Source organism: Canis lupus, chromosome 12, assembly GCF_003254725.2.
Source record: "Canis lupus dingo isolate Sandy chromosome 12, ASM325472v2, whole genome shotgun sequence".
Lineage (NCBI taxonomy): Eukaryota > Metazoa > Chordata > Mammalia > Carnivora > Canidae > Canis > Canis lupus.
The window spans coordinates 22,444,122-22,456,532 of NC_064254.1; the positions used below are offsets into that span (position 1 = coordinate 22,444,122).

Sequence of the window (12,411 nt, forward strand, 5' to 3'; positions counted from 1 at the left end):
GAGACTGAGATTTAGTCTTTCAGAATAGTGGTCTATCCCCAGTTTTTCCTTACCCTTAGGATAACACTTCTGGGATTTCCTTTCAACACTGAAGGTGTTTACAGGAGACTCTTTCTTAGAAGAATCTGAACTCTAATGTGATTGTCAAAAACTTTCTTAAGCTTTCTCCCCTTTTAATAACTTCCTTTTGTTTGGTTTCTTATCCTTTTACTCAGTGAGGAATTTAGGATTTGGCAGGTATCTTAAGGGCAATACTCCAAGGATTCTTGACTTCCCTTTATTGTGATTCCCTTTGCTCTGTGATTAAGAGTTATGGAGTCATTTTTGCCTTTGTGGTACTGGCTTCCCGGTTTTGTTTGTTTTGTCTACCCCTCTGAAATTGCTGAATAGTCTTCACCATAACTTACAGTTTGGCATCAGTGCCTTGCTCTGAATTGGCAAATGTTTAAAAGTATAGGGTGAAAAAGTGGCAGGAAAAAAATTGTCTTACTTTGTTATTCCTTTTCTATCTACGATCTTGGCTCCTTAAATACTGGCTGCCTTTATTATTTTTTCCTCACCTTATTATTTCCAGTAGGAGAACTAGTCTAATAAAATTATCATTGTCTTGTATTAGAGAAGTCCCATTTATTTTATTTTGAATACATTAGTATGTTTAAATATCACAAAATCTGTATGTGAATTTAAAAAATACACATATCAGATATATAGTAAAGGAGTTTAAAATAAAAACCAATGTGATAGTGTTTATGTTAGCAGCACATACACTAAAAATTGGAATGATACAGAGAACATTAGCATGCTCCCTGCACAAGAATGACATGAAAATTCATGAAGCATGCCATATTTTTATTAGAAGGGTAATGAGTATTAAGGAGGGTACTTGTTGTGATGAGCCCTGGGTATTGTATGTAAGTGATGAATCACTGAATTCTACTCCTGAAACCCATATTAACACCATATGTTAACTAACTGGAATTTAAACAAAAAGTTAAAAAATTGATAAGCTATCACTATTTTTATTTTTAGGAAAAATTATTTAAAATTTATGTCTAGTATTAAAATTTGATATTACTCATCCAGTGAATCAGTTAAAGGCCTGTTTTATTTTATTCTTACTTTGAACATTTCCAACATTTTTGTGAATGGAAACTGTTCTGTATCTTATTGTAACTTCTCATGCCTTACTTTTTCAACATTTCTCAGGACACCTGGGTGGGCTTAGCAGTTGAGTTTCTGCCTTCGTCTCAGGGCATGCATCATCCTGGGATCTGGGATTGAGTCCCATTTTGGGCTCCTTGCAGGGAGCCTGCTTCTCCCTCAGCCTATGTCTCTGCCTATCTCTCTCTGTGTCTCTCATGAATAAGTAAATAAAATCTTTAAAAAAAAACCCCACAAAACATTTCTCTGTATAGTGCATGTCATGCAACTCATTATTTTAACCATTATTCCAATGAAATTTTGTCTATAGAAGCTACAAATGGTAAATTCTTGTGTTTAAAATACTACTCACAAATAGTATACATGTGAGAATATGTTTAGATACAGATATGCTACCTATGTAAGGATGGACATTCATGTATACATATGATGGTTTAGGTATAGACTTTCAGTTTTGTGTGTTTAAAATATTAGAGAGAGATCTGCAATTCCTTGAAACACACATACAAACATTTTACTAGGAAATTTAATAGAGTTTAAATGTTCCTAAGCTTAAAATATTAAAATTAACTTTGTGTCATAAATATCATATACAGCTGTATTTAATTTAGTATTAGTTTTTATATAGACTTTATTTATGTATATATAACTTTTATATTTTAACTTTCAGTTAAACTTTTTTAAACAAAGTATATAATGTCATAATCTATTTAAAACATGAAGATGAAAACAAACAACCCTGAATAAAGCCAAAACCAAGAATTTTATAGCATTATGTTCTTCAGAGTTTTGTTCTAGAAAATATGAGTTTTGGAAAATATAACGTTAATTTTTTTCAAGTGTATGTTTATTTTTCATCTTTTTTCAAAAATATTTGCCGCATTCAAACAGTAAATGTATTCAATGAGCCAAGTACACTAACCTTTTTCTCTTTGTAAGATACATTCCAAATACTTTATTCCAGTTAACAATCCAATTTAAAAAACCATGCAGCTCATTCCTAAAATAAAAGATTGTCCTGTCAGTTGCCATTTTATGTTTTTGTAAAAGTAGACCTGTTCTAATTCAATCAACATAGCTTTTAGGATTTATTTACATAGTTTCACAGTAGCAAAATACCTGGAGCTCAAAATCACATATTTTCCAGAGCTTAGTTTCACATAAATGTGTGTGTCCACACTGTTTTATTTTCAAAGGTGATATCAAAGAAATTGAGAGGCCAAACGATTATTTAAAAATAATATTTTGGGAAATGTGACCCAAAGAATGCACTCATTTGTTACTCATGTGAAATTATCCCCTCAACACCAGAAGTAAAAAGTCCATTTTTTTTCCTGGTTACTACTGAAGAAACTGCTACAGATTGCTATAACCTATGTAACAATATATTCAACTGATGTTGTCATTACTGAGAAGAAACAGTGTCATGAACAATTTTTTTTTAATTACACATTTATCAGGGGTTTAACATTTAAAACTGGACTGAGCATCTTTGTTCTCCTCAAATGCCAAGGGCTGCTTTGATAAAAATCCCCAAAGCTTCCTTCTCAACTGGGGATTTTCCAGGTGAATTCTTTTAAGTTTCCAGCTTTTCCACCTCAAATGCTACCCTCTTCTAATCTATTTTCTTCAGAGGAAAAAAAAAATCTGTAATCTTGACCCATACCCTGTGATTCTATTACTTTGATTTTTTTTTGTTTTTTACTATATTTGTCACCTGATCAGTGATTCAACAACTATATTTGTCAGTGCCATGTCACTATAAGTATAGCTACCACTTGTCACAATACACCATTATTACAATATCACTGACTATATTTTCTATGTTGTATCCTTTATTTCCGTGATTCTTATTCATTCCATAACTGGAAACCTGTATCTCCCACTCCCCTTCACCCATTTTGCCCCTACCACTGAATCATCGGTGTGTTTTCTTTATTTATATCTCTGATTCTACTTTGTATTTTATTCATTTGTTTTCTTTTTTGGATTCCACATATAGATAACATCATATGGTATTTGTCTTTCTCTGTCTGATTTAATTTACTTTACATAATGTCCCCTAGATCTGTCTATGTTGTCACAAATGGCAACATCTCATCTTTTTTTATGGATGAATAATATTCTATTCTATATAATCACATCTTCTTTATCCATTAACATAATTGACAGCATTTGGGCTGATTCCATATCTTGGCAATTGTAAATACTGCTGCAATAAACATGGGGGTGCTTGTACCTTTTCAAATGAGTGTTTTCATTTTCTTTGGGTAAATACCCAGTAGTGGAATTATTGGATCATATGGTATTTATATTTGTAGTTTTTTAAGGAGCCTCCATAATGTTTTCCACAGTGGCTGCACCAATTTACAACCCCACCAAGAGTGCAGAAAGGTTCTTTTTTCTCCACATCCTTGCCAACACGTGTTATTTCTTGTCTTTTTGATCCTAATCATTCTAACAAATGTAAGGTGATATCTCATTACGGTTTTGATTTCCTTGATGATAAGTGATGTTGTGCATCTTTTCATGTTTCACTTGGCTATATGTATGGTTTTTTTGGAAAATTGTCTATTTAGGTCCTCTGCCCATTTTTAATTGGATTATTATTATTTTTTGGTGTTGAGTTGTAGAAGTTCTTTATACTAACCCTTTATTGTATATATCCTGTGCAAGAAATATTACAAATAATAAATGAATTTAGTAAAGTTGCGGGATATAAAATTAGTACTTAGAAATCAGTTGTATTTTTATACATTAATAATGATGGGGCAGAAAGAGAAATAAAGAAAACAATTCTATTTATATTTGCATCAAAAATAATAAACTCAGCCAAGGAGGTGAAAGACTTACCTATACTTTAAACTATAAAACATTGATGAGAGAATGCTTGTGGTTTGGAAGAATTAATATTGTTAAAATGTCCATAGTATCCAAAGCAATCTACAGATTCAGTACAATATCTATCAAAATACCAATAGCCTTTTCCACAAAACTAGAGAAAAACATGCTAAAATTTGAATGGAATCACAAAAGACTCTGAATGGTCAACGCAATCTTGAGAAAGAAAAATACTGGAGCTATTGAAGGGGAGAGCTAGGTTCTTATCTCACAGAGTCAAACAATGAATCTCCTGGACAAAGAAGAGTGAGTAAAGTGGTAGAAGTTTATTAAGTGAGGATACAGAGAAAGCTCTCTGAAGTGAGTGTTGCCACCGAAAGTTTTTAGGCTGATCTTTTATTGAAAACTTGACCAGGGAGTTTGTGGCCTTGAGATTCTTGTGCAGTCTTGGTTTGAGTAAGGACTATTGACAACACACTTAATGACTTACTTCTCTGTGGTCTGGTGAGTTTCTGTAATTACTTTGTAACCACCAAAGAAAAATACTCCATAACATCCAGGAACAGGTGGTCTGGTCTATTTCCTGATCTCTGGTGTTTACATTTCAGCATCCTTGGGATTTCTGTGAGCCTGATTTCATGCCTGCTCCCTCCCTCCCCCCAATCTATCTCTCCCTGCCCAGCCTTGCCTGTCCCTTACTCAGTATCACAATTCCAGATTTCAAGATACACTACAAAGCTGTAGTAATCAAAATAGTTGGGTACTGGCACAAAAATAGATCAGTAGAACAAAATAGAGGCCAGAAATAAGCCCATACTTAAATGGCCAATTAATCTACAACGAAGGAGGCAAGAACATACAGTAAGGAAAAGATAGTCTCTGAAAAAATGGTCCTAGGAAAATTGGACAGCAACATGTGAAAGAATGAAAAAGAAACCATTTTCTTACACCATACACAAAAATAAACTCAACATGGATTGAAGATCTCAATGTGAGACCTGAAACCATAAAACTCCTAGAAGAGAGCACAGGCAGTAATTTCTTTGATGTCGGCCGTAGTAACATTTTTCTAGATATGTTTCCTCAGGCAAGGGAACCAAAAGCAAAACTAAACTATCAGGACTACATCAAAATAAAAAGCTTTATCACAGTGAAGGAAACAATAAACAAAATGAAAAGGCAACCTACCGAATGAGGGAAGCTTTTACTTTGATTTTTTTTCTTTTAATTTTTTTTTTTTTTTTTTTTTTATGATAGTCACACAGAGAGAGAGAGAGAGAGAGAGAGATGCAGAGACACAGGCAGAGGGAGAAGCAGGCTCCATGCAGGGAGCCTGACATGGGATTCGATCCCGGGTCTCCAGGATTGCGCCCTGGGGCAAAGGCAGGCGCCAAACCGCTGTGCCACCCAGGGATCCCTACTTTGATTTTGATACCTTTAATTTGTATTTATAGTTATTTCCTTTCTGCTCTCCAGTATGGTACTCCTCTAGAGTGAATTGCTTGCCTCCATCCTGCTATCATTTTTTTTCTACCATTTTTTTCTCATGTTTTAACCATTATGCTTCCTTAAGAAATAGTTGCTGTCAAGTGTCTGTACTTCCTTATTTTTCTTTCCTCCCAACCCTGCAGTCCAGATTTCTCTTCCATTCTCCTCTGTGGGTACCTTATAGGCTGTTGTTGTCTGAGTGATTGAGACACACTGGCTACTTTTTAAGTCACCCTAGGTTTATTCTGCTTTGCTCAGCGTCCATTTGTAATTCCCATGCCATTGGTTTCTAGGATATTTCTCTCTTCATCCTTTTCCTGTACTTTTAACTGATGTTTCTTAATGTTTTCTTTTCTTTTTTAAAAATATTATTTATTTATTTATTCATGAGACACAGAGAGAGAGAGGCAGATGGAGAAGCAGGCTCCCCACAAGAAGCCCAATGCAGGACTCGATCCCAGACCCCAGGATCACACCCTGAGCCAAAGGCTCAACGGCTGAGCCACCCAGCTGTCCCTTCTTAATGTTTTCCGAAAGTAAATGTTTAAAAGGTTTTTATCCTTGGGTCTCCTCTCTCTCTGAGCATTTTATTTCTTAGTGCTGCTTTCTACTCCACATCTTCTGGGATAGCCTGTCTTCTGAACTTGGCCTTTAGTTCAAGCTGACCATCCGACATCCTTACCTGTTTGGCCCACTTTAATGCAATATGTCTAACATAATAGCTGGAAGTCTACAAACTTTACTAGACTTTCCCTCCTGTCATCTCTCTGTGAAAGGCATCATCATTTCCTTAGACACTGAGGCCATAATACTTTGGAATCACATATGATTCATCTCTCTCTCTCATCTTACACCTCCAGTTCTGTGCGGACTGGACTTAGTGACTCCCTTCCAATGAAAAGAACATGGCAAAAGTGATGGTGTGACCAGGTTACAAAAGACAGCTTATTCCTTGCTCTCTTTTAATTACTTTCTCTGGGGAAGCCAGTTTCTGTGACTTAGGTCACTCAGCAGTTTATAAGTAAGCCCATGGGGTGAGGAAATAAGACCTCTTACCAACAGATATGTAAGTGAAGCATCTTAGAAGCAGATACACCTCCCCAGCCAATTCCAGATGACTATAACCTTGACTCTGAGTGAGAACCACTCAGTTAAGCTTCGCTCAAGGTTTTCACCCATATAAACTGTGAGATCATAAACATTTGTTATTTTAAGCCACTAAATCTGGGGAGTAATTTAATGTACAGTGATAGATAACTAACATAGGAAGCCTGATGTCTACTAGTGAGATGATACTCCTCCTTAGAATTCTCTTCATTTGTACCACTGACGTGTTTCTTGACACTGTCTGTATTGTAGTTATTCATCGATAAGTTTTATACTTTGGTGTGTTAGGGCAATTTTTTGCAAGTCTTAACTGTTTATTAACTATGTAAGTACATTAGACCTTAAAATATGAACCAAACTCCTGTATCAGTTCAGTAACTTAACACTCTAAATCTTAGGAGATTCCATATGTGAATGTTTACCATCACCTGGTGGCTCTTAAAAGACATTCTCAGCGTCTTAAGTTTCATATTTCCAGGTATATGTCAACATCCATGAACCAAATAAAATATTGTACTATATCAAGTTACAAGTTACATACAGGGCCAATTTCTAAGTTAAATCTAAGGTTGAAAATCCTTAAAGTGATATAGATGGAAAGTAATTCTTTTTTATAAAAACCTAAAGTTTAGCATCAAGGCTTCTTCTTTGATAACACTTTTTTATAACATTTATAAGCAGAGAAATAGAAAAAGGAATCTCAAAGAGTACTTTATAATGGACATTTGTATGTGTGAGGCTTCAATATTTGTGACAATAGCCCTCCTACTTCTCCATTTTGGAAGTGATTTGACAATCTAATCACTTTAAGTGTTACAAGTGCTAAAAGATAATTGGTTTTTTGTCATCTTATTTTAACCTGAATCACTATATTTTATGGTGGTCAGAAAATAATATTCTTTAATTATTCCACCAAGGAAACTCTTCTTTTTCATTTGGACATTTATATTTGTAGAGGGTTAGTTTAAGGGTAAGGGAGAAGAGTTCTTTCTAGGCTCATATTTAAGAGTGTGTCTTTTGCTCTTTAATCACATTAATTCTGTAGCATATGCAGACAGTGGCCTTTGATGACTGTGGTGTCCACTGCTTTAAGTGGCTCTCTAAGTGTTCCATATCTAAATTCAGGAAGCAATGGATCTTCCAAGAATTTGTAAACTCCTAAGTCCTAAAAGCATTTTTTAAAATTTCTTGATAGAATAGTGGTTAGATGGTACAAATAATCTATTGGATCTGATGAATGTCTTGATTTTTGTTTAGGATGACAGTTCATAAGTAAATTGGGGAAATCTACGTTCTGTAACCTAACATATGTATGTGGTATCTGCCAATAAAAAACACATATGCCAAAAAAACAGATATAATCTGGTTTGGGCAGGTGTCTAATATTTGAGAGAATATACTTGAAGAGGTTTTAATTAAGAATATGTGTCATCTTGGGGAACCTAAGAAACAGAACTCTACAGGGGTTTGTCCTCAACCATCTGGTGTTTGAATTAACATTTTTGTTTTTGACTGGAATAGAATACAAAACCTCTTCTTTTAAATTTTAGGTAGATGATGTGTTGGAAAGGGTACAGGCTCTTGAAATTTAGGACTCTAGTGGAGAATAGCTTTGTTTGGCCAGAAAAGTATTAGAAATAAGCAGGGACAAATCTGATATTATGCCTTTCAGAGAGAAACTTCAGAACATACAAGTGTATGTTGTGCTTAGGGCAGTGGTTTTGAGCATGGGCTCTGGATCCCGACTGCCTGGCTTTGAATCTCAGCTCTACCAACTTAACTTTTACTATGTGCTAAGTATGGTGCTACATGCCTAAATAAAGTATTTCATTTGACCCTTGAAAACACTGTGTGTATGTATTATTCCATTTTTTCAGATAAAGAAACTGAGATTTCAAGAAGTGAAGTAATTTGACCAAGATTAACAGCTGAAATACATGGTAGATCGAAGACTGTAACCAGTTTCTGACTTATTGCCAAAGTATTACAAGTACTTTATTGTTGTAGACTTTGTAACTCAGAAGGGATATGGGAAAACAATAAAAACAATAATTTCCAAATACTGGATCAGTGAGAATGAGGATTACAAAGACCTATTGAAGAAATGATTACTCTTGAGCCGAGAGAGGACAAGTTTTGGTTTGACTGGAGTAGGCATATTCTTGGGAAGGTAAAGGGGAGGGTAAAAGGCCCCTTCAGTCTTTATCATTTTAACCTTGCATAAAATTCTATTATACATCTTTTTACTTCCTTAAGATTTGTGTGTTTCTTTTTATAATACATATGTACCTTTTCTAACCAGTTTGTGGTTCTGGCTTTTACTTTCACAAGTGGTATGTGTTCAAACACAGTTGTTTCATCAGAGAATGTTAATAAATACTCGTGTCACCAAGGTGACACATATTCTAAAATTAAGCATGTGAAGTTCACATTCATGCTTTTAACTTTTTATGGAATGTATGTATGTGTAATTGGTTGTCTCTATTGAGAGACACTTCAACTAAATTAGGGGAAATGGGCTTTAAAACCAATAACCAGTAACATGGCATAGAATTTATTTTTAAAGAAATCATAGGTTAAAATATTTTAGCAATTGCTTAAACCAAAAGTATATGCTTAACATTCTACCTTTCCAGATTCAGCTGCCACCTTACAGCATTTATGTAGAATGATGCAAAGAAGGGGAAATCAGTGAGTCAGCCCTAAAACAGCCAAGAGAGACCTGACAAAAAACTACAGCTTTTTTGGTGTAGCATGCCTCCTGGTCTTCCTCAGGAGCCCCTTTACCTTTATTTTACACACAATTAAAATAAACTCCCTAATCTTTCCCAACCCAGATCAGATTACAGCTATTAAATTAGAATACAAGAAGCCATACTGACAAGAAAAGGAAAGATTAGTTTGGCATCTTGATAGCAGGAAAAAAACTATAGGAAGCAGACAAAAGAATACCCTAAGTATAGTAGTTAAGGCCCTTGAATGTAGTGACTGGCACTGTCAACAACCTTCTAAATTGCCATTGTTTTAGGAAACCTTTAAATAGTTCCAGATTTAAATTACATTCAGTATACTATGTCTGAAAAGTCAGGGAAGAATGTTATATATGTAAGAATGTTTTCTATTCAAAACTGATAGAAAAAAAAAAAAACAACAAAAATATTTTAGTACTTAAAGTTTCTACCACTGTCAGGAAAATTTACTTAGTTCAGTGTATATGTGTTAGCCAAAATACTTGGAAGGAACTTCTTTAATAAAAATCAAGTATATTTACTAAAACTTCAACATAATTGAGTATTATAGTCAAGCCTAGATTCTTAGAGGTCAAATGGAAAAAAAAAAACAGGAATGCAAGATAATATAAAAATAGATTTGACACCATCCTATTAGTATTTAGTTAAAAGTTGTCCCTGTATTTTCTTCACTTGAGTCTTCTCTGTTGTTATTAATACTTCATTTAATTTTGTATTCAACACTGTATCCATTCCTTTCCATGTCCTTTCCCTGAGACCCTTTAGGCTACTTACTACCCTCTGACAGACCTGAGGATGGCTTTACCTGCTAATTTGGCTGCCACACTGGTGTGGCGATAACTCAGCATGTAACCCAGTGGAAAACCACAGCAATGACATCTGGATAGTAGGGAAACCACAGATGGGAAACAGCTGTGGGTACCATGATTAATCTAAAGTAATGTCTATCATCTTACTGATAATGAAAGCCTTAACTGCATTATTGTGTATTCTGGATAAGTTTAAATCTTATAAATAGAAAGCTCTTAAGTAGAGTCAAAATGTCTGGCCTTTACTTACATAGTATCATATTCTCTATGAATAGAATCGAAGGGCAGAGGGTTAAGGAAATTTTCTTAGAACTTTTGACAGAAATCCTAATAATTTCTATCTGAAAAATTATGCAGATTTGGAAAAATACAAAAGAACACAAAAATCTAACTGTTAAGTTAGCTGTCAAATTCAGGTCACAATGTTTAAGCTTTTGTTTGATAGATTTATATTCTGGAACTTCTTAGTAACTTGTTTTTTCTGGACTAGTAAGGATAACATGACGGTAGAAAAGATGTGGAAGTAACACTAAAATATCTGACCAAAGAAGAATTGAGCAGCTCCTTTCACAGTCAGCAATGCTTTTGGGGAGCAGGGAGGGATTAGGCATGTATAAAATAGAAACAATGGCTGTCCTATTTTCCTAATCAGCCACCTTACAGTTTAAGCACTTGCAGTGTTATAGCATAATCAAGTAAAACAATTATCTGTGCCAAAGAGAAGACCTGTATAAGGAAAACATCTGAATTAGTATACATTTTTGCCTAGCATTATTAGGCATTTTCAGAATCATGCTATCACTTACATACTTTTCCTTTTTCTACTCAGATTGGCCTTTCTTAGAGTGGCTAATGTTATGTTCTCCCTACCCCTTTGGATGTTTAGCTACTTTTTTTTTTCTTTCCTTTTTAAAAAAAAATTTTATTTCTTTTTTATTTTGGCTTTAGTAGCAGTTTCAAGGAACCAACATAACTCTCTCCATATCCCCTGGGAATTAATGCCTGAGATGATCAAGAAGCTTCTGGCATACTCGAACTGCCCTATTGCTTGCCCTCAGTTGCTTTTCTCCTCCCAAGCTGCCTGTAGCTCCAAAGATAATTTTCTGCACGCCCCCCCCCCCCAAAACTGTGCAGGAATAATAGGAATCCTGGGAAGACTCATCACTAGCTGTGCTCAGGAGGGAAGCAGGCTCAGGTACTCCTTATATGTCATGCGGAAACTCAGACATGGAGATGGCTGGTCTTGCAGGTCATTTGTTTCTTGCTGAGGACTGGGACAAAAGCAGAAAGAACAAATTGCTGCCTATCATTTGTTCACAGTCACTGTCTTCTGGACATCTCCATCCAAGTGCTTCTGGTACCCCAAACTTAGTACTTCCCCAACTGAACTTTTTTTCTCTACCCTTCTTTCAAATTGAGTATTCCATTTGTATTTTCTAATTAGGATAATGACATCACCATCTTACCATGCAATGAAAAATAGTAACCTTGGGGATGCTTGAGTGGCTCAGTGGTTGAATGTCTGCCTTCGGCTCAGGGTGTAGTCCTAGGGTCTGAGATTGAGTCCCACATCAGGCTCCCTACGAGCTCCCTGCGAAGAGCCTACTTCTCCCTCTGCCTATGTCTCTGCCTCTCTCTCTCTCTGTGTGTGTGTGTCTCTCATGAATAAATCAAGAAAAATTAAAAAAAAAATTGTAACCTTGAAGTCAGTTTTTGAACTCCTCCCTCTCCCATATATCTTCCTTTATCCTCATTTAAAATTTTGATCAAGACCTGTTGATTCTCTCACCAACGTATACCAAATTGGTTTTATCTGTTCTGTCCCCTGTGCCATCTGCTCTTCTTCAGGCTGGCATGGTCTCTTGCCCATACTGTTTTGGGAACCTCTTATCTGTGTGTTCCCCTGCAGTGTTCCTTTCTACTAATTTCTTCTTAACCTTCAAGCTTTAATTAACATGTCTTCTCTGCTAAGCATTTCCTGAACTCCCCACATTAGTTTGGTATTACTTTCTGTGCTTCAATGCACATCTTTGTAGCACTTACTCATGCTGTGATTCACATATTGTTTATGCCTCTGTTTCTCCAACTGGACTTTGAAGCACTCGAGATAGGATCTTTGCCTTCTATGTTTTAAAATTCCTAGCACCTAGTAAATGCCCAGCATCTTTCTTAAATAAAAATGGTACATAGAAAAGGTTCTGATTTGTTATGAAATCCAAAATTGGTGGTTTAAATTGATAAAGTGGAAATTAGGA

General features: G+C 35.3%; 1 protein-coding gene and 1 non-coding gene across 4 annotated transcripts in view; both read left to right on the forward strand.

The window, feature by feature from the left end:
* FAM83B (family with sequence similarity 83 member B) overlaps window positions 1-12,411 on the forward strand; it is an 85,541-nt gene that overhangs the window by 33,411 nt on the left and 39,719 nt on the right. The gene's annotated exons all lie outside the window — the stretch shown is intronic.
* Window positions 744-851, forward strand: LOC112641884 (U6 spliceosomal RNA). The gene has a single exon (XR_003124873.1). It is a non-coding gene; the product is annotated as a U6 spliceosomal RNA (small nuclear RNA).